Source organism: Opisthocomus hoazin, chromosome 20 (assembly GCF_030867145.1).
Source record: "Opisthocomus hoazin isolate bOpiHoa1 chromosome 20, bOpiHoa1.hap1, whole genome shotgun sequence".
In the NCBI taxonomy this organism is placed as follows: Eukaryota; Metazoa; Chordata; class Aves; order Opisthocomiformes; family Opisthocomidae; genus Opisthocomus; species Opisthocomus hoazin.
Window position 1 is genome coordinate 1862932 of NC_134433.1, and position 25354 is coordinate 1888285.

The following is a 25354-nucleotide window of genomic DNA, read 5'->3' on the forward strand; positions in this document are numbered from 1 at the left end:
CTGGCAGGGACACCACCATTCCCAGCATGCGTTTGAAGTTTCAAGTGGCAAGATAAGCAAGCAGCCTCATTCTCTGTGCCTCTATGCGAGCACTGACATGGGCAGATGAGGCTGAGCAACAGCTTTCCAGGCTAGCCCCTTCTGGCTGCCAGCTATCTGCAGACGTTCGCACTTTCGGAGCAGGGCTGCGAAAGGAGCCTGGCTGGGACACCAACTTTCCCAGGCTACGTTTGAAGTTTGAGGTAACAAGATAAGCAAGCAGCCCCATTCTCTGTGCCTCTGTGCGAGCACTGCCATGGGCAGATGAGGCTGAGCAACAGCTTTCCAGGCTAGCACCTTCTGGCTGCCAGATATCTGCAGACGTTCGCACTTTCGGAGCAGGGCTGCGAAAGGAGACTGGCAGGGACTCCAACTTTCCCAGGCTACGTTTGAAGTTTGAGCTGGCAAGACAAGCAAGCAGCCCCATTCTCTGTGCCTCTGTGCGAGCACTGCCATGGGCAGATGAGGCTGAGCAACAGCTTTCCAGGATAGCCCTTTCTGGCTGCCAGCTATCTGCAGAAGTTCGCACTTTTGGAGCAGGGCTGTGATAGGAGCCTGGCAGGGACACCACCATTCCCAGCATGCGTTTGAAGGTTCAAGTGGCAAGACAAGCAAGCAGCCCCATTCTCTGTGCCTCTGTGCGAACAGTGTCATGGGCAGATGAGGCTGAGCAACAGCTTTCCAGGCTAGCCCCTTCTGGCTGCCAGCTATCTGCAGACGTTCGCATTTCAAGAGCAGGGCTAGGAACGGAGCCTGGCAGGCACACCCTCCAATCCCAGACTACGTTTGAAGTTTCAGGTGGCAAGAGAAGCAAGCAGCTATAGTCTCTGCACCTCTGTGCGAGCAGTGCCATGGGCAGATGAGGCTGAGCAACAGCTTTCCAGGCTAGCCCCTTCTGGCTGCCAGCTATCTGCAATCGTTCGCACTTTCGGAGCAGGGCTGCGAAAGGAGCCTGACTGGGACACCAACTTTCCCAGGCTACGTTTGAAGTTTGAGGTGGCAAGACAAGCAAGCAGCCCCATTCTCTGTGCCTCTGTGCGAGCACTGCCATGGGCAGATGAGGCTGAGCAACAGCTTTCCAGGCTAGCCCCTTCTGGCTGCCAGCTATCTGCAGACGTTCGCACTTTCGGAGCAGGGCTGTGATAGGAGCCTGGCAGGGACACCACCATTCCCAGCATGCGTTTGAAGTTTCAAGTGGCAAGATAAGCAAGCAGCCCCATTCTCTGTGCCTCTGTGCGAGCACTGCCATGGGCAGATGAGGCTGAGCAACAGCTTTCCAGGCTAGCCCCTTTCTGCCTGCCAGCTATCTGCAGACGTTCGCACTTTCGGAGCAGGGCTGCGAAAGGAGCCTGGCTGGGACACCAACTTTCCCAGGCTACGTTTGAAGTTTGAGGTGGCAAGACAAGCAAGCAGCCCCATTCTCTGTGCCTCTGTGCGAGCACTGCCATGGGCAGATGAGGCTGAGCAACAGCTTTCCAGGCTAGCCCCTTCTGGCTGCCAGCTATCTGCAGACATTCGCACTTTCGGAGCAGGGCTGTGATAGGAGCCTGGCAGGGACACCACCATTCCCAGCATGCGTTTGAAGTTTCAAGTGGCAAGATAAGCAAGCAGCCCCATTCTCTGTGCCTCTGTGCGAGCAGTGCCATGGGCAGATGAGGCTGAGCAACAGCTCTCCAGGCTAGCCCCTTCTGGCTGCCAGCTATATCCAGACGTTCGCATTTCAAGAGCAGGGCTGCGAAAGGAGCCTAGCAGGTACACCATATTTCCCAGGTCACGTTTGAAGTTTGAGGTGGCAAGACAAGCAAGCAGCCCCAGTCTCTGGGCCTCTGTGCGAGCAGTGCCATGGGCAGATGAGGCTGAGCAACAGCTTTCCAGGCTAGCCCCTTCTGGCTGCCAGCTATCTGCAGACGTTCGCACTTTCGGAGCAGGGCTCTGATAGGAGCCTGGCAGGGACACCACCATTCCCAGCATGCGTTTGAAGTTTCAAGTGGCAAGATAAGCAAGCAGCCCCATTCTCTGTGCCTCTATGCGAACAGTGCCATGGGCAGATGAGGATGAGCAACAGCTTTCCAGGCTAGCCCCTTCTGGCTGCCAGCTATCTGCAGACGTTCGCATTTCAAGAGCAGGGCTGCGAAAGGAGCCTAGCAGGTACACCATCTTTCCCAGTCCACGTTTGAAGTTTCAGCTGGCAAGACAAGCAAGTAGCTATAGTCTCTGCTCCTCTGTGCGAGCACTGCCATGGGCAGATGAGGCTGAGCAACAGCTTTCCAGGCTAGCCCCTTCTGGCTGCCAGCTATCTGCAGACGTTTGCACTTTCGGAGCAGGGCTGCGAAAGGAGCCTGGCTGGGACACCAACTTTCCCAGGCTACGTTTGAAGTTTGAGGTGGCAAGACAAGCAAGCAGCCCCATTCTCTGTGCCTCTATGCGAGCAGTGCCATGGGCAGATGAGGCTGAGCAACAGCTTTCCAGGCTAGCCCCTTCTGGCTGCCAGATATCTGCAGACGTTCGCACTTTCGGAGCAGGGCTGCGAAAGGAGACTGGCAGGGACACCAACTTTCCCAGGCTACGTTTGAAGTTTGAGGTGGCAAGACAAGCAAGCAGCCCCATTCTCTGTGCCTCTGTGCGAGCACTGCCATGGGCAGATGAGGCTGAGCAACAGCTTTCCAGGCTAGCCCCTTCTGGCTGCCAGATATCTGCAGACGTTCGCACTTTCGGAGCAGGGATGCGAAAGGAGCCTGGCTGGGACACCAACTTTCCCAAGCTACGTTTGAAGTTTGAGGTGGCAAGACAAGCAAGCAGCCCCATTCTCTGTGCCTCTGTGCGAGCACTGCCATGGGCAGATGAGGCTGAGCAACAGCTTTCCAGGATAGCCCTTTCTGGCTGCCAGCTATCTGCAGACGTTCGCACTTTCGGAGCAGGGCTGTGATAGGAGCCTGGCTGGGACACCACCATTCCCAGCATGCGTTTGAAGTTTCAAGTGGCAAGATAAGCAAGCAGCCCCATTCTCTGTGCCTCTGTGCGAACAGTGTCATGGGCAGATGAGGCTGAGCAACAGCTTTCCAGGCTAGCCCCTTCTGGCTGCCAGCTATCTGCAGACGTTCGCATTTCAAGAGCAGGGCTGCGAAAGGAGCCTAGCAGGTACACCATCTTTCCCAGGCCACGTTTGAAGTTTCAGCTGGCAAGACAAGCAAGCAGCTATAGTCTCTGCTCCTCTGTGCGAGCACTGCCATGGGCAGATGAGGCTGAGCAACAGCTTTCCAGGCTAGCCCCTTCTGGCTGCCAGCTATCTGCAGACGTTTGCACTTTCGGAGCAGGGCTGCGAAAGGAGCCTGGCTGGGACAGCAACTTTCCCAGGATACGTTTGAAGTTTGAGGTGGCAAGACAAGCAAGCAGCCCCAGTCTCTGTGCCTCTGTGCGAGCACTGCCATGGGCAGATGAGGCTGAGCAACAGCTTTCCAGGCTAGCCCCTTCTGGCTGCCAGCTATCTGCAGACGTTCGCACTTTCGGAGCAGGGCTGCGAAAGGAGCCTGGCTGGGACACCAACTTTCCCAGGCTACGTTTGAAGTTTGAGGTCGCAAGACAAGCAAGCAGCCCCAGTCTCTGGGCCTCTGTGCGAGCAGTGCCATGGGCAGATGAGGCTGAGCAACAGCTTTCCAGGCTAGCCCCTTCTGGCTGCCAGCTATCTGCAGACGTTCGCATTTCAAGAGCAGGGCTAGGAACGGAGCCTGGCAGGCACACCCTCCAATCCCAGGCTACGTTTGAAGTTTGAGGTGGCAAGAGAAGCAAGCAGCTGTAGTTTCTGCGCCTCTGTGCGAGCAGTGCCATGGGCAGACGAGGCTGAGCAACAGCTTTCCAGGCTAGCCCCTTCTGGCTGCCAGCTATCTGCAGACGTTCGCACTTTCGGAGCAGGGCTGCGAAAGGAGCCTGGCTGGGACACCAACTTTCCCAGGCTACGTTTGAAGTTTGAGGTGGCAAGACAAGCAAGCAGCTATAGTCTCTGCGCCTCTGTGCGAGCAGTGCCATGGGCAGATGAGGCTGAGCAACAGCTTTCCAGGCTAGCCCCTTCTGGCTGCCAGCTATCTGCAGACATTCGCATTTTCGGAGCAGGGCTAGGAACGGAGACTGGCAGGCACCCCCTCCAATCCCAGGCTACGTTTGAAGTTTGAGGTGGCAAGACAAGCAAGCAGCACCACTCTCTGTGCCTCTGTGCGAGCAGTGCCATGGGCAGATGAGGCTGAGCAACAGCTTTCCAGGCTAGCCCCTTCTGGCTGCCAGCTATCTGCAGACATTCGCATTTTCGGAGCAGGGCTAGGAACGAAGACTGGCAGGCACCCCCTCCAATCCCAGGCTACGTTTGAAGTTTGAGGTGGCAATACAAGCAAGCAGCTATAGTCTCTGTGCCTCTGTGCGAGCAGTGCCATGGGCAGATGAGGCTGAGCAACAGCTTTCCAGGCTAGCCCCTTCTGGCTGCCAGCTATCTGCAGACATTCGCATTTTCGGAGCAGGGTTATGAACGGAGACTGGCAGGCACCCTCTCCAATCCCAGGCTACGTTTGAAGTTTGAGGTGGCAAGACAAGCAAGCAGCTATAGTCTCTGTGCCTCTGTGCGAGCAGTGCCATGGGCAGATGAGGCTGAGCAACAGCTTTCCAGGCTAGCCCCTTCTGGCTGCCAGATATCTGCAGACGTTCGCATTTTCGGAGCAGGGCTAGGAACGGAGCCTGACAGGCAACCCTTCCAATCCCAGGCTACGTTTGAATTTTGAGGTGGCAAGACAAGCAAGCAGCACCACTCTCTGTGCCTCTGTGCGAGCAGTGCCATGGGCAGATGAGGCTGAGCAACAGCTTTCCAGGCTAGCCCCTTCTGGCTGCCAGCTATCTGCAGACATTCGCATTTTCGGAGCAGGGCTAGGAACGGAGACTGGCAGGCAACCCTTCCAATCCAAGGCTACGTTTGAATTTTGAGGTGGCAAGACAAGCAAGCAGCCCCACTCTCTGTGCCTCTGTGCTAGCAGTGCCATGGGTAGATGAGGCTGAGCAGCAGCTTTCCAGGCTAGCCCCTTCTAGCTGCCAGCTATCTGCAGACATTCGCATGTTTAGAGCACGGCTAGGAACGGAGCCTGGCAGGCACACCCTCCAATCCCAGGCTACGTTTGAAGTTTGAGGTGGCAAGACAAGCAAGCAGCTATAGTCTCTACGCCTCTGTGCGAGCAGTGCCATGGGCAGATGAGGCTGAGCAACAGCTTTCCAGGCTAGCCCCTTCTGGCTGCCAGCTATCTGCAGACATTCGCATTTTCGGAGCAGGGTTATGAACGGAGACTGGCAGGCACCCCCTCCAATCCCAGGCTACGTTTGAAGTTTGAGGTGGCAAGACAAGCAAGCAGCTATAGTCCCTGTGCCTGTGTGCGTGCAGTGCCATGGGCAGATGAGGCTGAGCAACAGCTTTCCAGGCTAGCCCCTTCTGGCTGCCAGCTATCTGCAGACGTTCGCATTTTCGGAGCAGGGCTAGGAACGGAGCCTGGCAGGCAACCCTTCCAATCCCAGGCTACGTTTGAATTTTGAGGTGGCAAGACAAGCAAGCAGTACCACGCTCTGTGCCTCTGTGCGAGCAGTGCCATGGGCAGATGAGTCTGAGCAACAGCTTTCCAGGCTAGCCCCTTCTGGCTGCCAGCTATCTGCAGACATTCGCATTTTCGGAGCAGGGCTAGGAACGGAGACTGGCAGGCAACCCTTCCAATCCAAGGCTACGTTTGAATTTTGAGGTGGCAAGACAAGCAAGCAGCCCCACTCTCTGTGCCTCTGTGCTAGCAGTGCCATGGGCAGATGAGGCTGAGCAGCAGCTTTCCAGGCTAGCCCCTTCTGGCTGCCAGCTATCTGCAGACGTTTGCACTTTCGGAGCAGGGCTAGGAACGCAGCCTGGCAGGCACCCTCTCCAATCCCAGGCTACGTTTGAAGTTTGAGGTGGCAAGACAAGCAAGCAGCCCCATTCTCTGTGCCTCTGTGTGAGCACTGCCATGGGCAGATGAGGCTGAGCAACAGCTTTCCAGGATAGCCCTTTCTGGCTGCCAGCTATCTGCAGACGTTCGCACTTTCGGAGCAGGGCTGTGATAGGAGCCTGGCTGGTACACCAACTTTCCCAGGCTACGTTTGAAGTTTGAGGTGGCAAGACAAGCAAGCAGCTATAGTCTCTGCGCCTCTGTGCGAGCAGTGCCATGGGCAGATGAGGCTGAGCAACAGCTTTCCAGGCTAGCCCCTTTCTGCCTGCCAGCTATCTGCAGACATTCGCATTTTCGGAGCAGGGCTAGGAACGGAGCGTGGCAGGCACACCCTCCAATCCCAGGCTACGTTTGAAGTTTGAGGTGGCAAGACAAGCAAGCAGCTATAGTCTCTGCTCCTCTGTGCGAGCAGTGCCATGGGCAGATGAGGCTGAGCAACAGCTTTCCAGGATAGCCTCTTCTGGCTGCCAGCTACCTGCAGACATGCGCATTTTCGGAGCAGGGCTAGGAACGGAGACTGGCAGGCACCCCCTCCAATCAAAGGCTACGTTTGAAGTTTGAGGTGGCAAGACAAGCAAGCAGCTATAGTCTCTACTCCTCTGTGCGAGCAGTGCCATGGTCAGATGAGGCTGAGCAACAGCTTTCCAGGCTAGCCCCTTCTGGCTGCCAGCTATCTGCAGACATTCGCATTTTCGGAGCAGGGCTAGGAACGGAGCCTGGCAGGCACACCCTCCAATCCCAGGCTACGTTTCAAGTTTGAGGTGGCAAGACAAGCAAGCAGCTATAGTCTCTGCGCCTCTGTGCGAGCAGTGCCATGGGCAGATGAGGCTGAGCAGCAGCTTTCCAGGCTAGCCCCTTCTAGCTGCCAGCTATCTGCAGACATTCGCATTTTCGGAGCAGGGCTAGGAACGGCGCCTGGCAGGCACCCCCTCCAATCCCAGGTTACGTTTGAAGTTTGAGGTGGCAAGACAAGCAAGCAGCCCCAGTCTCTGTGCCTCTGTGTGAGCACTGCCATGGGCAGATGAGGCTGAGCAACAGCTTTCCAGGATAGCCCCTTCTGGCTGCCAGCTATCTGCAGACGTTCGCACTTTCGGAGAAGGGCTGCGAAAGGAGCCTGGCAGGGACACCAACTTTCCCAGGCTACGTTTGAAGTTTGAGGTGGCAAGACAAGCAAGCAGCTATAGTCTCTGTGCCTCTGTGCGAGCAGTGCCATGAGCAGATGAGGCTGAGCAACAGCTTTCCAGGCTAGCCCCTTCTGGCTGCCAGCTATCTGCAGACATTCGCATTTTCGGAGCAGGGCTAGGAACGGAGCCTGGCAGGCACACCCTCCAATCCCAGCACGCGTTTCAAGTTTGAGGTGGCAAGACAAGCAAGCAGCTATAGTCTCTGCGCCTCTGTGCGAGCAGTGCCATGGGAAGATGAGGCTGAGCAACAGCTTTCCAGGCTAGCACCTTCTGGCTGCCAGCTATCTGCAGACGTTCGCACTTTCGGAGCAGGGCTGCGAATGGAGACTGGCAGGGACACCAACTTTCCCAGGCTACGTTTGAAGTTTGAGGTGGCAAGACAAGCAAGCAGCTATAGTCTCTGTGCCTCTGTGTGACCAGTGCCATGGGCAGATGAGGCTGAGCAACAGCTTTCCAGGCTAGCCCCTTCTGGCTGCCAGCTATCTGCAGACATTCGCATTTTCGGAGCAGGGCTAGGAACGGAGACTGGCAGGCACACCCTCCAATCCCAGGCTACGTTTGAAGTTTGAGGTGGCAAGACAAGCAAGCAGCTATAGTCTCTACGCCTCTGTGCGAGCAGTGCCATGGGCAGATGAGGCTGAGCAACAGCTTTCCAGGCTAGCCCCTTCTGGCTGCCAGCTATCTGCAGACATTCGCATTTTCGGAGCAGGGCTAGGAACGGAGACTGGCAGGCACCCCCACCAATCCCAGGCTACGTTTCAAGTTTGAGGTGGCAAGACAAGCAAGCAGCTATAGTCTCTGCGCCTCTGTGCGAGCAGTGCCATGGGCAGATGAGGCTGAGCAACAGCTTTCCAGGCTAGCCCCTTCTGGCTGCCAGCTATCTGCAGACATTCGCTTTTTCACAGGAGGGCTAGGAACGGAGACTGGCAGGCACCCCCTCCAATCCCAGGCTACGTTTGAAGTTTGAGGTGGCAAGACAAGCAAGCAGCTATAGTCTCTGCACCTCTGTGCGAGCAGTGCAATGGGAAGATGAGGCTGAGCAACAGCTTTGCAGGATAGCCCCTTCTGGCTGCCAGCTATCTGCAGACATTCGCATTTTCGGAGCAGGGCTAGGAACGGAGACTGGCAGGCAACCCTTCCAATCCAAGGCTACGTTTGAAGTTTGAGGTGGCAAGACAAGCAAGCAGCTATAGTCTCTACGCCTCTGTGCGAGCACTGCCATGGGCAGATGAGGCTGATCAACAGCTTTCCAGGCTAGCACCTTCTGGCTGCCAGCTATCTGCAGACGTTCGCACTTTCGGAGCAGGGCTGCGAAAGGAGCCTAGCAGGTACACCAACTTTCCCAGGCTACGTTTGAAGTTTGAGGTGGCAATACAAGCAAGCAGCCCCATTCTCTGTGCCTCTGTGCGAGCACTGCCATGGGCAGATGAGGCTGAGCAACAGCTTTCCAGGCTAGCCCTTCTGGCTGCCAGCTATCTGCAGACATTCGCACTTTCGGAGCAGGTCCACGAAAGGAGCCTGGCTGGTACACCAACTTTCCCAGGCTACGTTTGAAGTTTGAGGTGGCAAGAAAAGCAAGCAGCCCCATTCTCTGTGCCTCTGTGCGAGCACTGCCATGGGCAGATGAGGCTGAGCAACAGCTTTCCAGGCTAGCCCTTTCTGGCTGCCAGCTATCTGCAGACGTTCGCACTTTCGGAGCAGGGCTGTGATAGGAGCCTGGCAGGGACACCACCATTCCCAGCACGCGTTTGAAGTTTCAAGTGGCAAGATAAGCAAGCAGCCCCATTCTCTGTGCCTCTATGCGAACAGTGCCATGGGCAGATGAGGCTGAGCAACAGCTTTCCAGGCTAGCCCCTTCTGGCTGCCAGCTATCTGCAGACGTTCGCACATTCGGAGCAGGGCTGCGAAAGGAGCCTGGCAGGGACACCAACTTTCCCAGGCTACGTTTGAAGTTTGAGGTGGCAATACAAGCAAGCAGCTATAGTCTCTGTGCCTCTGTGCGAGCAGTGCCATGGGCAGATGAGGCTGAGCAACAGCTTTCCAGGCTAGCCCCTTCTGGCTGCCAGCTATCTGCAGACATTCGCATTTTCGGAGCAGGGCTAGGAACGGAGCCTGGCAGGCACACCCTCCAATCCCAGCATGCGTTTCAAGTTTGAGGTGGCAAGACAAGCAAGCAGCTATAGTCTCTGCGCCTCTGTGCGAGCAGTGCCATGGGAAGATGAGGCTGAGCAACAGCTTTCCAGGCTAGCACCTTCTGGCTGCCAGCTATCTGCAGACGTTCGCACTTTCGGAGCAGGGCTGCGAATGGAGACTGGCAGGGACACCAACTTTCCCAGGCTACGTTTGAAGTTTGAGGTGGCAAGACAAGCAAGCAGCTATAGTCTCTGTGCCTCTGTGTGACCAGTGCCATGGGCAGATGAGGCTGAGCAACAGCTTTCCAGGCTAGCCCCTTCTGGCTGCCAGCTATCTGCAGACATTCGCATTTTCGGAGCAGGGCTAGGAACGGAAACTGGCAGGCACACCCTCCAATCCCAGGCTACGTTTGAAGTTTGAGGTGGCAAGACAAGCAAGCAGCTATAGTCTCTACGCCTCTGTGCGAGCAGTGCCATGGGCAGATGAGGCTGAGCAACAGCTTTCCAGGCTAGCCCCTTCTGGCTGCCAGCTATCTGCAGACATTCGCATTTTCGGAGCAGGGCTAGGAACGGAGACTGGCAGGCACCCCCACCAATCCCAGGCTACGTTTCAAGTTTGAGGTGGCAAGACAAGCAAGCAGCTATAGTCTCTGCGCCTCTGTGCGAGCAGTGCCATGGGCAGATGAGGCTGAGCAACAGCTTTCCAGGCTAGCCCCTTCTGGCTGCCAGCTATCTGCAGACATTCGCTTTTTCACAGGACGGCTAGGAACGGAGACTGGCAGGCACCCCCTCCAATCCCAGGCTACGTTTGAAGTTTGAGGTGGCAAGACAAGCAAGCAGCTATAGTCTCTGCACCTCTGTGCGAGCAGTGCAATGGGAAGATGAGGCTGAGCAACAGCTTTGCAGGATAGCCCCTTCTGGCTGCCAGCTATCTGCAGACATTCGCATTTTCGGAGCAGGGCTAGGAACGGAGACTGGCAGGCAACCCTTCCAATCCAAGGCTACGTTTGAAGTTTGAGGTGGCAAGACAAGCAAGCAGCTATAGTCTCTACGCCTCTGTGCGAGCAGTGCCATGGGCAGATGAGGCTGATCAACAGCTTTCCAGGCTAGCACCTTCTGGCTGCCAGCTATCTGCAGACGTTCGCACTTTCGGAGCAGGGCTGTGATAGGAGCCTGGCAGGGACACCACCATTCCCAGCACGCGTTTGAAGTTTCAAGTGGCAAGATAAGCAAGCAGCCCCATTCTCTGTGCCTCTATGCGAACAGTGCCATGGGCAGATGAGGCTGAGCAACAGCTTTCCAGGATAGCCCCTTCTGGCTGCCAGCTATCTGCAGACATTCGCACTTTCGGAGCAGGGCTGCGAAAGGAGCCTGGCAGGGACACCAACTTTCCCAGGCTACGTTTGAAGTTTGAGGTGGCAATACAAGCAAGCAGCTATAGTCTCTGTGCCTCTGTGCGAGCAGTGCCATGGGCAGATGAGGCTGAGCAACAGCTTTCCAGGCTAGCCCCTTCTGGCTGCCAGCTATCTGCAGACATTCGCATTTTCGGAGCAGGGCTAGGAACGGAGCCTGGCAGGCACACCCTCCAATCCCAGGCTACGTTTCAAGTTTGAGGTGGCAAGACAAGCAAGCAGCTATAGTCTCTGCGCCTCTGTGCGAGCAGTGCCATGGGCAGATGAGGCTGAGCAACAGCTTTCCAGGCTAGCCCCTTCTGCCTGCCAGCTATCTGCAGACATTCGCATTTTCGGAGCAGGGCTAGGAACGGAGCCTGGCAGGCACCCCCTCCAATCCCAGGCTACGTTTGAAGTTTGAGGTGGCAAGACAAGCAAGCAGCACCACTCTCTGTGCCTCTGTGCTAGCAGTGCCATGGGCAGATGAGGCTGAGCAACAGCTTTCCAGGCTAGCACCTTCTGGCTGCCAGCTATCTGCAGACGTTCGCACTTTCGGAGCAGGGCTGCGAAAGGAGCCTGGCTGGTACACCAACTTTCCCAGGCTACGTTTGAAGTTTGAGGTGGCAAGACAAGCAAGCAGCCCCATTCTCTGTGCCTCTGTGCGAGCACTGCCATGGGCAGATGAGGCTGAGCAACAGCTTTCCAGGATAGCCCCTTCTGCCTGCCAGCTATCTGCAGACGTTCGCACTTTCGGAGCAGGGCTGTGATAGGAGCCTGACAGGGACACCAACTTTCCCAGCATGCGTTTGAAGTTTCAAGTGGCAAGATAAGCAAGCAGCCCCATTCTCTGTGCCTCTATGCGAACAGTGCCATGGGCAGATGAGGCTGAGCAACAGCTTTCCAGGATAGCCCTTTCTGGCTGCCAGCTATCTGCAGACGTTCGCACTTTCGGAGCAGGGCTGTGATAGGAGCCTGACAGGGACACCAAATTTCCCAGCATGCGTTTGAAGTTTCAAGTGGCAAGATAAGCAAGCAGCCCCATTCTCTGTGCCTCTATGCGAACAGTGCCATGGGCAGATGAGGCTGAGCAACAGCTTTCCAGGCTAGCCCCTTCTAGCTGCCAGCTATCTGCAGACATTCGCATTTTCGGAGCAGGGCTAGGAACGGAGCCTGGCAGGCACCACCTCCAATCCCAGGCTACGTTTGAAGTTTGAGGTGGCAAGACAAGCAAGCAGCCCCATTCTCTGTGCCTCTGTGTGAGCACTGCCATGGGCAGATGAGGCTGAGCAACAGCTTTCCAGGATAGCCCTTTCTGGCTGCCAGCTATCTGCAGACGTTCGCACTTTCGGAGCAGGGCTGCGAAAGGAGACTGGCAGGGACACCAACTTTCCCAGGCTACGTTTGAAGTTTGAGGTGGCAAGACAAGCAAGCAGCTATAGTCTCTGCGCCTCTGTGCGAGCAGTGCCATGGGCAGATGAGGCTTAGCAACAGCTTTCCAGGCTAGCCCCTTCTGGCTGCCAGCTATCTGCAGACATTCGCATTTTCGGAGCAGGGCTAGGAACGGAGCCTGGCAGGCACACCCTCCAATCCCAGGCTACGTTTGAAGTTTGAGGTGGCAAGACAAGCAAGCAGCTATAGTCTCTGCTCCTCTGTGCGAGCAGTGCCATGGGCAGATGAGGCTGAGCAGCAGCTTTCCAGGCTAGCCTCTTCTGGCTGCCAGCTACCTGCAGACATTCGCATTTTCGGAGCAGGGCTAGGAACGGAGAGTGGCAGGCACCCCCTCCAATCAAAGGTTACGTTTGAAGTTTGAGGTGGCAAGACAAGCAAGCAGCTATAGTCTCTGTGCCTCTGTGCGAGCAGTGCCATGGGCAGATGAGGCTGAGCAACAGCTTTCCAGGCTAGCCCCTTCTGGCTGCCAGCTATCTGCAGACATTCGCATTTTCGGAGCAGGGCTAGGAACGGAGCCTGGCAGGCACACCCTCCAATCCCAGGCTACGTTTCAAGTTTGAGGTGGCAAGACAAGCAAGCAGCTATAGTCTCTGCGCCTCTGTGCGAGCAGTGCCATGGGCAGATGAGGCTGAGCAACAGCTTTCCAGGCTAGCCCCTTCTGGCTGCCAGCTATCTGCAGACATTCGCATTTTCGGAGCAGGGCTAGGAACGGAAACTGGCAGGCACACCCTCCAATCCCAGGCTACGTTTGAAGTTTGAGGTGGCAAGACAAGCAAGCAGCTATAGTCTCTACGCCTCTGTGCGAGCAGTGCCATGGGCAGATGAGGCTGAGCAACAGCTTTCCAGGCTAGCCCCTTCTGGCTGCCAGCTATCTGCAGACATTCGCATTTTCGGAGCAGGGCTAGGAACGGAGACTGGCAGGCACCCCCACCAATCCCAGGCTACGTTTCAAGTTTGAGGTGGCAAGACAAGCAAGCAGCTATAGTCTCTGCGCCTCTGTGCGAGCAGTGCCATGGGCAGATGAGGCTGAGCAACAGCTTTCCAGGCTAGCCCCTTCTGGCTGCCAGCTATCTGCAGACATTCGCTTTTTCACAGGACGGCTAGGAACGGAGACTGGCAGGCACCCCCTCCAATCCCAGGCTACGTTTGAAGTTTGAGGTGGCAAGACAAGCAAGCAGCTATAGTCTCTGCACCTCTGTGCGAGCAGTGCAATGGGAAGATGAGGCTGAGCAACAGCTTTGCAGGATAGCCCCTTCTGGCTGCCAGCTATCTGCAGACATTCGCATTTTCGGAGCAGGGCTAGGAACGGAGACTGGCAGGCAACCCTTCCAATCCAAGGCTACGTTTGAAGTTTGAGGTGGCAAGACAAGCAAGCAGCTATAGTCTCTACGCCTCTGTGCGAGCAGTGCCATGGGCAGATGAGGCTGATCAACAGCTTTCCAGGCTAGCACCTTCTGGCTGCCAGCTATCTGCAGACGTTCGCACTTTCGGAGCAGGGCTGCGAAAGGAGCCTAGCAGGTACACCAACTTTCCCAGGCTACGTTTGAAGTTTGAGGTGGCAATACAAGCAAACAGCCCCATTCTCTGTGCCTCTGTGCGAGCACTGCCATGGGCAGATGAGGCTGAGCAACAGCTTTCCAGGCTAGCCCCTTCTGGCTGCCAGCTATCTGCAGACATTCGCACTTTCGGAGCAGGTCCACGAAAGGAGCCTGGCTGGTACACCAACTTTCCCAGGCTACGTTTGAAGTTTGAGGTGGCAAGACAAGCAAGCAGCCCCATTCTCTGTGCCTCTGTGCGAGCACTGCCATGGGCAGATGAGGCTGAGCAACAGCTTTCCAGGATAGCCCTTTCTGGCTGCCAGCTATCTGCAGACGTTCGCACTTTCGGAGCAGGGCTGTGATAGGAGCCTGGCAGGGACACCACCATTCCCAGCATGCGTTTGAAGTTTCAAGTGGCAAGATAAGCAAGCAGCCCCATTCTCTGTGCCTCTATGCGAACAGTGCCATGGGCAGATGAGGCTGAGCAACAGCTTTCCAGGATAGCCCCTTCTGGCTGCCAGCTATCTGCAGACGTTCGCACTCTCGGAGCAGGGCTACGAAAGGAGCCTGGCAGGGACACCAACTTTCCCAGGCTACGTTTGAAGTTTGAGGTGGCAATACAAGCAAGCAGCTATAGTCTCTGTGCCTCTGTGCGAGCAGTGCCATGGGCAGATGAGGCTGAGCAACAGCTTTCCAGGCTAGCCCCTTCTGGCTGCCAGCTATCTGCAGACATTCGCATTTTCGGAGCAGGGCTAGGAACGGAGCCTGGCAGGCACACCCTCCAATCCCAGGCTACGTTTCAAGTTTGAGGTGGCAAGACAAGCAAGCAGCACCACTCTCTGTGCCTCTGTGCTAGCAGTGCCATGGGCAGATGAGGCTGAGCAACAGCTTTCCAGGCTAGCACCTTCTGGCTGCCAGCTATCTGCAGACGTTCGCACTTTCGGAGCAGGGCTGCGAAAGGAGCCTGGCTGGTACACCAACTTTCCCAGGCTACGTTTGAAGTTTGAGGTGGCAAGACAAGCAAGCAGCCCCATTCTCTGTGCCTCTGTGCGAGCACTGCCATGGGCAGATGAGGCTGAGCAACAGCTTTCCAGGATAGCCCTTTCTGGCTGCCAGCTATCTGCAGACGTTCGCACTTTCGGAGCAGGGCTGTGATAGGAGCCTGACAGGGACACCAACTTTCCCAGCATGCGTTTGAAGTTTCAAGTGGCAAGATAAGCAAGCAGCCCCATTCTCTGTGCCTCTATGCGAGCAGTGCCATGGGCAGATGAGGCTGAGCAACAGCTTTCCAGGATAGCCCTTTCTGGCTGCCAGCTATCTGCAGACGTTCGCACTTTCGGAGCAGGGCTGTGATAGGAGCCTGACAGGGACACCAAATTTCCCAGCATGCGTTTGAAGTTTCAAGTGGCAAGATAAGCAAGCAGCCCCATTCTCTGTGCCTCTATGCGAACAGTGCCATGGGCAGATGAGGCTGAGCAACAGCTTTCCAGGCTAGCCCCTTCTAGCTGCCAGCTATCTGCAGACATTCGCATTTTCGGAGCAGGGCTAGGAACGGAGCCTGGCAGGCACCACCTCCAATCCCAGGCTACGTTTGAAGTTTGAGGTGGCAAGACAAGCAAGCAGCCCCATTCTCTGTGCCTCTGTGTGAGCACTGCCATGGGCAGATGAGGCTGAGCAACAGCTTTCCAGGATAGCCCTTTCTGGCTGCCAGCTATCTGCAGACGTTCGCACTTTCGGAGCAGGGCTGCGAAAGGAGACTGGCAGGGACACCAACTTTCCCAGGCTACGTTTGAAGTTTGAGGTGGCAAGACAAGCAAGCAGCTATAGTCTCTGCGCCTCTGTGCGAGCAGTGCCATGGGCAGATGAGGCTTAGCAACAGCTTTCCAGGCTAGCCCCTTCTGGCTGCCAGCTATCTGCAGACATTCGCATTTTCGGAGCAGGGCTAGGAACGGAGCCTGGCAGGCACACCCTCCAATCCCAGGCTACGTTTGAAGTTTGAGGTGGCAAGACAAGCAAGCAGCTATAGTCTCTGCTCCTCTGTGCGAGCAGTGCCATGGGCAGATGAGGCTGAGCAACAGCTTTCCAGGCTAGCCTCTTCTGGCTGCCAGCTACCTGCAGACATTCGCATTTTCGGAGCAGGGCTAGGAACGGAGAGTGGCAGGCACCCCCTCCAATCAAAGGTTACGTTTGAAGTTTGAGGTGGCAAGACAAGCAAGCAGCTATAGTCTCTGTGCCTCTGTGCGAGCAGTGCCATGGGCAGATGAGGCTGAGCAACAGCTTTCCAGGCTAGCCCCTTCTGGCTGCCAGCTATCTGCAGACATTCGCATTTTCGGAGCAGGGCTAGGAACGGAGCCTGGCAGGCACACCCTCCAATCCCAGGCTACGTTTCAAGTTTGAGGTGGCAAGACAAGCAAGCAGCTATAGTCTCTGCGCCTCTGTGCGAGCAGTGCCATGGGCAGATGAGGCTGAGCAACAGCTTTCCAGGCTAGCCCCTTCTGGCTGCCAGCTATCTGCAGACATTCGCATTTTCGGAGCAGGGCTAGGAACGGAGAGTGGCAGGCACCCCCTCCAATCCCAGGCTACGTTTGAAGTTTGAGGTGGCAAGACAAGCAAGCAGCCCCATTCTCTGTGCCTCTGTGTGAGCACTGCCATGGGCAGATGAGGCTGAGCAACAGCTTTCCAGGATAGCACCTTCTGGCTGCCAGCTATCTGCAGACGTTCGCACTTTCGGAGCAGGGCTGTGATAGGAGCCTAGCAGGTACACCAACTTTCCCAGGCTACGTTTGAAGTTTGAGGTGGCAAGACAAGCAAGCAGCCCCATTCTCTGTGCCTCTGTGCGAGCACTGCCATGGGCAGATGAGGCTGAGCAACAGCTTTCCAGGCTAGCCCCTTCTGGCTGCCAGCTATCTGCAGACGTTCGCACTTTCGGAGCAGGTCCGCGAAAGGAGCCTGGCTGGTACACCAACTTTCCCAGGCTACGTTTGAAGTTTGAGGTGGCAAGACAAGCAAGCAGCCCCATTCTCTGTGCCTCTGTGCGAGCACTGCCATGGGCAGATGAGGCTGAGCAACAGCTTTCCAGGATAGCCCTTTCTGGCTGCCAGCTATCTGCAGACGTTCGCACTTTCGGAGCAGGGCTGTGATAGGAGCCTGGCAGGGACACCACCATTCCCAGCACGCGTTTGAAGTTTCAAGTGGCAAGATAAGCAAGCAGCCCCATTCTCTGTGCCTCTATGCGAACAGTGCCATGGGCAGATGAGGCTGAGCAACAGCTTTCCAGGATAGCCTCTTCTGGCTGCCAGCTATCTGCAGACGTTCACACTTTCGGAGCAGGGCTGCGAAAGGAGCCTGGCAGGGACACCAACTTTCCCAGGCTACGTTTGAAGTTTGAGGTGGCAATACAAGCAAGCAGCTATAGTCTCTGTGCCTCTGTGCGAGCAGTGCCATGGGCAGATGAGGCTGAGCAACAGCTTTCCAGGCTAGCACCTTCTGGCTGCCAGCTATCTGCAGACATTCGCATTTTCGGAGCAGGGCTAGGAACGGAGCCTGGCAGGCACACCCTCCAATCCCAGGCTACGTTTGAAGTTTGAGGTGGCAAGACAAGCAAGCAGCTATAGTCTCTGCGCCTCTGTGCGAGCAGTGCCATGGGCAGATGAGGCTGAGCAACAGCTTTCCAGGCTAGCCCCTTCTGGCTGCCAGCTATCTGCAGACATTCGCATTTTCGGAGCAGGGCTAGGAACGGAGCCTGGCAGGCAACCCTTCCAATCCCAGGCTACGTTTGAATTTTGAGGTGGCAAGACAAGCAAGCAGCACCACTCTCTGTGCCTCTGTGCGAGCAGTGCCATGGGCAGATGAGGCTGAGCAACAGCTTTCCAGGCTAGCCCCTTCTGGCTGCCAGCTATCTGCAGACGTTCGCACTTTCGGAGCAGGGCTGTGATAGGAGCCTAGCAGGTACACCAACTTTCCCAGGCTACGTTTGAAGTTTGAGGTGGCAAGACAAGCAAGCAGCCCCATTCTCTGTGCCTCTGTGCGAGCACTGCCATGGGCAGATGAGGCTGAGCAACAGCTTTCCAGGCTAGCCCCTTCTGCCTGCCAGCTATCTGCAGACGTTCGCACTTTCGGAGCAGGTCCGCGAAAGGAGCCTGGCTGGTACACCAACTTTCCCAGGTTACGTTTGAAGTTTGAGGTGGCAAGACAAGCAAGCAGCCCCATTCTCTGTGCCTCTGTGCGAGCACTGCCATGGGCAGATGAGGCTGAGCAACAGCTTTCCAGGATAGCCCTTTCTGGCTGCCAGCTATCTGCAGACGTTCGCACTTTCGGAGCAGGGCTGTGATAGGAGCCTGGCAGGGACACCACCATTCCCAGCACGCGTTTGAAGTTTCAAGTGGCAAGATAAGCAAGCAGCCCCATTCTCTGTGCCTCTATGCGAACAGTGCCATGGGCAGATGAGGCTGAGCAACAGCTTTCCAGGCTAGCCCCTTCTGGCTGCCAGCTATCTGCAGACGTTCGCACTTTCGGAGCAGGGCTGCGAAAGGAGCCTGGCAGGGACACCAACTTTCCCAGGCTACGTTTGAAGTTTGAGGTGGCAATACAAGCAAGCAGCTATAGTCTCTGTGCCTCTGTGCGAGCAGTGCCATGGGCAGATGAGGCTGAGCAACAGCTTTCCAGGCTAGCCCCTTCTGGCTGCCAGCTATCTGCAGACATTCGCATTTTCGGAGCAGGGCTAGGAACGGAGCCTGGCAGGCACACCCTCCAATCCCAGGCTACGTTTGAAGTTTGAGGTGGCAAGACAAGCAAGCAGCTATAGTCTCTGTGCCTCTGTGCGAGCAGTGCCATGGGCAGATGAGGCTGAGCAACAGCTTTCCAGGCTAGCCCCTTCTGGCTGCCAGCTATCTGCAGACATTCGCATTTTCGGAGCAGGGCTAGGAACTGAGCCTGGCAGGCACACCCTCCAATCCCAGGCTACGTTTCAAGTTTGAGGTGGCAAGACAAGCAAGCAGCTATAGTCTCTGCGCCTCTGTGCGAGCAGTGCCATGGGCAGATGAGGCTGAGCAACAGCTTTCCAGGCTAGCACCTTCTGGCTGCCAGCTATCTGCAGACATTCGCATTTTCGGAGCAGGGCTAGGAACGGAGAGTGGCAGGCACCCCCTCCAATCCCAGGCTACGTTTGAAGTTTGAGGTGGCAAGACAAGCAAGCAGCCCCATTCTCTGTGCCTCTGTGTGAGCACTGCCATGGGCAGATGAGGCTGAGCAACAGCTTTCCAGGATAGCACCTTCTGGCTGCCAGCTATCTGCAGACGTTCGCACTTTCGGAGCAGGGCTGTGATAGGAGCCTAGCAGGTACACCAACTTTCCCAGGCTACGTTTGAAGTTTGAGGTGGCAAGACAAGCAAGCAGCCCCATTCTCTGTGCCTCTGTGCGAGCACTGCCATGGGCAGATGAGGCTGAGCAACAGCTTTCCAGGCTAGCCCCTTCTGCCTGCCAGCTATCTGCAGACGTTCGCACTTTCGGAGCAGGGCTGTGATAGGAGCCTGGCTGGTACACCAACTTTCCCAGGTTACGTTTGAAGTTTGAGGTGGCAAGACAAGCAAGCAGCCCCATTCTCTGTGCCTCTGTGCGAGCACTGCCATGGGCAGATGAGGCTGAGCAACAGCTTTCCAGGATAGCCCTTTCTGGCTGCCAGCTATCTGCAGACGTTCGCACTTTCGGAGCAGGGCTGTGATAGGAGCCTGGCAGGGACACCACCATTCCCAGCACGCGTTTGAAGTTTCAAGTGGCAAGATAAGCAAGCAGCCCCATTCTCTGTGCCTCTATGCGAACAGTGCCATGGGCAGATGAGGCTGAGCAACAGCTTTCCAGGCTAGCCCCTTCTGGCTGCCAGCTATCTGCAGACGTTCGCACTTTCGGAGCAGGGCTGCGAAAGGAGCCTGGCAGGGACACCAACTTTCCCAGGCTACGTTTGAAGTTTGAGGTGGCAATACAAGCAAGCAGCTATAGTCTCTGTGCCTCTGTGCGAGCAGTGCCATGGGCAGATGAGGCTGAGCAACAGCTTTCCAGGCTAGCCCCTTCTGGCTGCGAGCTATCTGCAGACATTCGCATTTTCGGAGCAGGGCTAGGAACGGAGCCTGGCAGGCACACCCTCCAATCCCAGGCTACGTTTGAAGTTTGAGGTGGCAAGACAAGCAAGCAGCTATAGTCTCTGCGCCTCTGTGCGAGCAGTGCCATGGGCAGATGAGGCTGAGCAACAGCTTTCCATGCTAGGCCCTTCTGCCTGCCAGCTATCTGCAGACATTCGCATTTTCGGAGCAGGGCTAGGAACGGAGACTGGCAGGCACACCCTCCAATCCCAGGCTACGTTTGAAGTTTGAGGTGGCAAGACAAGCAAGCAGCTATAGTCTCTACGCCTCTGTGCGAGCAGTGCCATGGGCAGATGAGGCTAAGCAACAGCTTTCCAGGCTAGCCCCTTCTGGCTGCCAGCTATCTGCAGACGTTCGCATTTTCGGAGCAGGGCTAGGAACGGAGCCTGGCAGGCAACACTTCCAATCCCAGGCTACGTTTCAATTTTGAGGTGGCAAGACAAGCAAGCAGCACCACTCTCTGTGCCTCTGTGCGAGCAGTGCCATGGGCAGATGAGGCTGAGCAACAGCTTTCCAGGCTAGCCCCTTCTGGCTGCCAGCTATCTGCAGACATTCGCATTTTCGGAGCAGGGCTAGGAACGGAGACTGGCAGGCAACCCTTCCAATCCAAGGCTACGTTTGAATTTTCAGGTGGCAAGACAAGCAAGCAGCCCCACTCTCTGTGCCTCTGTGCTAGCAGTGCCATGGGCAGATGAGGCTGAGCAACAGCTTTCCAGGCTAGCACCTTCTGGCTGCCAGCTATCTGCAGACGTTCGCACTTTCGGAGCAGGGCTGCGAAAGGAGCCTGGCTGGTACACCAACTTTCCCAGGCTACGTTTGAAGTTTGAGGTGGCAAGACAAGCAAGCAGCCCCATTCTCTGTGCCTCTGTGCGAGCACTGCCATGGGCAGATGAGGCTGAGCAACAGCTTTCCAGGATAGCCCTTTCTGGCTGCCAGCTATCTGCAGACGTTCGCACTTTCGGAGCAGGGCTGTGATAGGAGCCTGACAGGGACACCAACTTTCCCAGCATGCGTTTGAAGTTTCAAGTGGCAAGATAAGCAAGCAGCCCCATTCTCTGTGCCTCTATGCGAACAGTGCCATGGGCAGATGAGGCTGAGCAACAGCTTTCCAGGCTAGCCCCTTCTAGCTGCCAGCTATCTGCAGACATTCGCATTTTCGGAGCAGGGCTAGGAACGGAGCCTGGCAGGCACCACCTCCAATCCCAGGCTACGTTTGAAGTTTGAGGTGGCAAGACAAGCAAGCAGCCCCATTCTCTGTGCCTCTGTGTGAGCACTGCCATGGGCAGATGAGGCTGAGCAACAGCTTTCCAGGATAGCCCTTTCTGGCTGCCAGCTATCTGCAGATGTTCGCACTTTCGGAGCAGGGCTGTGATAGGAGCCTGGCTGGTACACCAACTTTCCCAGGCTACGTTTGAAGTTTGAGGTGGCAAGACAAGCAAGTAGCCCCACTCTCTGTGCCTCTGTGTGAGCACTGCCATGGGCAGATGAGGCTGAGCAACAGCTTTCCAGGATAGCCCTTTCTGGCTGCCAGCTATCTGCAGACGTTCGCACTTTCGGAGCAGGGCTGCGAAAGGAGACTGGCAGGGACACAAACTTTCCCAGGCTACGTTTGAAGTTTGAGGTGGCAAGACAAGCAAGCAGCTATAGTCTCTGCGCCTCTGTGCGAGCAGTGCCATGGGCAGATGAGGCTTAGCAACAGCTTTCCAGGCTAGCCCCTTCTGGCTGCCAGCTATCTGCAGACATTCGCATTTTCGGAGCAGGGCTAGGAACGGAGCCTGGCAGGCACCCCCTCCAATCCCAGGCTACGTTTGAAGTTTGAGGTGGCAAGACAAGCAAGCAGCTATAGTCTCTGTGCCTCTGTGCGAGCAGTGCCATGGGCAGATGAGGCTGAGCAACAGCTTTCCAGGCTAGCCCCTTCTGGCTGCCAGCTATCTGCAGACGTTCGCACTTTCGGAGCAGGTCCGCGAAAGGAGCCTGGCTGGTACACCAACTTTCCCAGGCTACGTTTGAAGTTTGAGGTGGCAAGACAAGCAAGCAGCCCCATTCTCTGTGCCTCTGTGCGAGCACTGCCATGGGCAGATGAGGCTGAGCAACAGCTTTCCAGGATAGCCCTTTCTGGCTGCCATCTATCTGCAGACGTTCGCAGTTTCGGAGCAGGGCTGTGATAGGAGCCTGGCAGGGACACCACCATTCCCAGCACGCGTTTGAAGTTTCAAGTGGCAAGATAAGCAAGCAGCCCCATTCTCTGTGCCTCTATGCGAACAGTGCCATGGGCAGATGAGGCTGAGCAACAGCTTTCCAGGATAGCCTCTTCTGGCTGCCAGCTATCTGCAGACGTTCACACTTTCGGAGCAGGGCTGCGAAAGGAGCCTGGCAGGGACACCAACTTTCCCAGGCTACGTTTGAAGTTTGAGGTGGCAATACAAGCAAGCAGCTATAGTCTCTGTGCCTCTGTGCGAGCAGTGCCATGGGCAGATGAGGCTGAGCAACAGCTTTCCAGGCTAGCCCCTTCTAGCTGCCAGCTATCTGCAGACATTCGCATTTTCGGAGCAGGGCTAGGAACGGAGCCTGGCAGGCACCACCTCCAATCCCAGGCTACGTTTGAAGTTTGAGGTGGCAAGACAAGCAAGCAGCCCCATTCTCTGTGCCTCTGTGTGAGCACTGCCATGGGCAGATGAGGCTGAGCAACAGCTTTCCAGGATAGCCCTTTCTGGCTGCCAGCTATCTGCAGATGTTCGCACTTTCGGAGCAAAGCTGTGATAGGAGCCTGGCTGGTACACCAACTTTCCCAGGCTACGTTTGAAGTTTGAGGTGGCAAGACAAGCAAGTAGCCCCACTCTCTGTGCCTCTGTGTGAGCACTGCCATGGGCAGATGAGGCTGAGCAACAGCTTTCCAGGATAGCCCTTTCTGGCTGCCAGCTATCTGCAGACGTTCGCACTTTCGGAGCAGGGCTGCGAAAGGAGACTGGCAGGGACACCAACTTTCCCAGGCTACGTTTGAAGTTTGAGGTGGCAAGACAAGCAAGCAGCTATAGTCTCTGCGCCTCTGTGCGAGCAGTGCCATGGGCAGATGAGGCTTAGCAACAGCTTTCCAGGCTAGCCCCTTCTGGCTGCCAGCTATCTGCAGACATTCGCATTTTCGGAGCAGGGCTAGGAACGGAGCCTGGCAGGCACACCCTCCAATCCCAGGCTACGTTTGAAGTTTGAGGTGGCAAGACAAGCAAGCAGCTATAGTCTCTGCTCCTCTGTGCGAGCACTGCCATGGGCAGATGAGGCAGAGCAACAGCTTTCCAGGCTAGCCTCTTCTGGCTGCCAGCTACCTGCAGACATTCGCATTTTCGGAGCAGGGCTAGGAACGGAGACTGGCAGGCACCCCCTCCAATCAAAGGTTACGTTTGAAGTTTGAGGTGGCAAGACAAGCAAGCAGCTATAGTCTCTGTGCCTCTGTGCGAGCAGTGCCATGGGCAGATGAGGCTGAGCAACAGCTTTCCAGGCTAGCCCCTTCTGGCTGCCAGCTATCTGCAGACATTCGCATTTTCGGAGCAGGGCTAGGAACGGAGCCTGGCAGGCACACCCTCCAATCCCAGGCTACGTTTCAAGTTTGAGGTGGCAAGACAAGCAAGCAGCTATAGTCTCTGCGCCTCTGTGCGAGCAGTGCCATGGGCAGATGAGGCTGAGCAACAGCTTTCCAGGCTAGCCCCTTCTGGCTGCCAGCTATCTGCAGACATTCGCATTTTCGGAGCAGGGCTAGGAACGGAGAGTGGCAGGCACCCCCTCCAATCCCAGGCTACGTTTGAAGTTTGAGGTGGCAAGACAAGCAAGCAGCCCCATTCTCTGTGCCTCTGTGTGAGCACTGCCATGGGCAGATGAGGCTGAGCAACAGCTTTCCAGGATAGCACCTTCTGGCTGCCAGCTATCTGCAGACGTTCGCACTTTCGGAGCAGGGCTGTGATAGGAGCCTGGCAGGGACACCACCATTCCCAGCACGCGTTTGAAGTTTCAAGTGGCAAGATAAGCAAGCAGCCCCATTCTCTGTGCCTCTATGCGAACAGTGCCATGGGCAGATGAGGCTGAGCAACAGCTTTCCAGGATAGCCTCTTCTGGCTGCCAGCTATCTGCAGACGTTCACACTTTCGGAGCAGGGCTGCGAAAGGAGCCTGGCAGGGACACCAACTTTCCCAGGCTACGTTTGAAGTTTGAGGTGGCAATACAAGCAAGCAGCTATAGTCTCTGTGCCTCTGTGCGAGCAGTGCCATGGGCAGATGAGGCTGAGCAACAGCTTTCCAGGCTAGCACCTTCTGGCTGCCAGCTATCTGCAGACATTCGCATTTTCGGAGCAGGGCTAGGAACGGAGCCTGGCAGGCACACCCTCCAATCCCAGGCTACGTTTCAAGTTTGAGGTGGCAAGACAAGCAAGCAGCTATAGTCTCTGCGCCTCTGTGCGAGCAGTGCCATGGGCAGATGAGGCTGAGCAACAGCTTTCCAGGCTAGCCCCTTCTGGCTGCCAGCTATCTGCAGACATTCGCATTTTCGGAGCAGGGCTAGGAACGGAGCCTGGCAGGCAACCCTTCCAATCCCAGGCTACGTTTGAATTCTGAGGTGGCAAGACAAGCAAGCAGCACCACTCTCTGTGCCTCTGTGCGAGCAGTGCCATGGGCAGATGAGGCTGAGCAACAGCTTTCCAGGCTAGCCCCTTCTGGCTGCCAGCTATCTGCAGACATTCGCATTTTCGGAGCAGGGCTAGGAACGGAGACTGGCAGGCACACCCTCCAATCCCAGGCTACGTTTGAAGTTTGAGGTGGCAAGACAAGCAAGCAGCTATAGTCTCTACGCCTCTGTGCGAGCAGTGCCATGGGCAGATGAGGCTGAGCAACAGCTTTCCAGGCTAGCCCCTTCTGGCTGCCAGCTATCTGCAGACGTTCGCGGTTTCGGAGCAGGGCTGTGATAGGAGTCTAGCAGGTACACCACCATTCCCAGCACGCGTTTGAAGTTTCAAGTGGCAAGATAAGCAAGCAGCCCCATTCTCTGTGCCTCTATGCGAACAGTGCCATGGGCAGATGAGGCTGAGCAACAGCTTTCCAGGATAGCCTCTTCTGGCTGCCAGCTATCTGCAGACGTTCACACTTTCGGAGCAGGGCTGCGAAAGGAGCCTGGCAGGGACACCAACTTTCCCAGGCTACGTTTGAAGTTTGAGGTGGCAATACAAGCAAGCAGCTATAGTCTCTGTGCCTCTGTGCGAGCAGTGCCATGGGCAGATGAGGCTGAGCAACAGCTTTCCAGGCTAGCACCTTCTGGCTGCCAGCTATCTGCAGACATTCGCATTTTCGGAGCAGGGCTAGGAACGGAGCCTGGCAGGCACACCCTCCAATCCCAGGCTACGTTTCAAGTTTGAGGTGGCAAGACAAGCAAGCAGCTATAGTCTCTGCTCCTCTGTGCGAGCAGTGCCATGGGCAGATGAGGCTGAGCAACAGCTTTCCAGGCTAGCCCCTTCTGG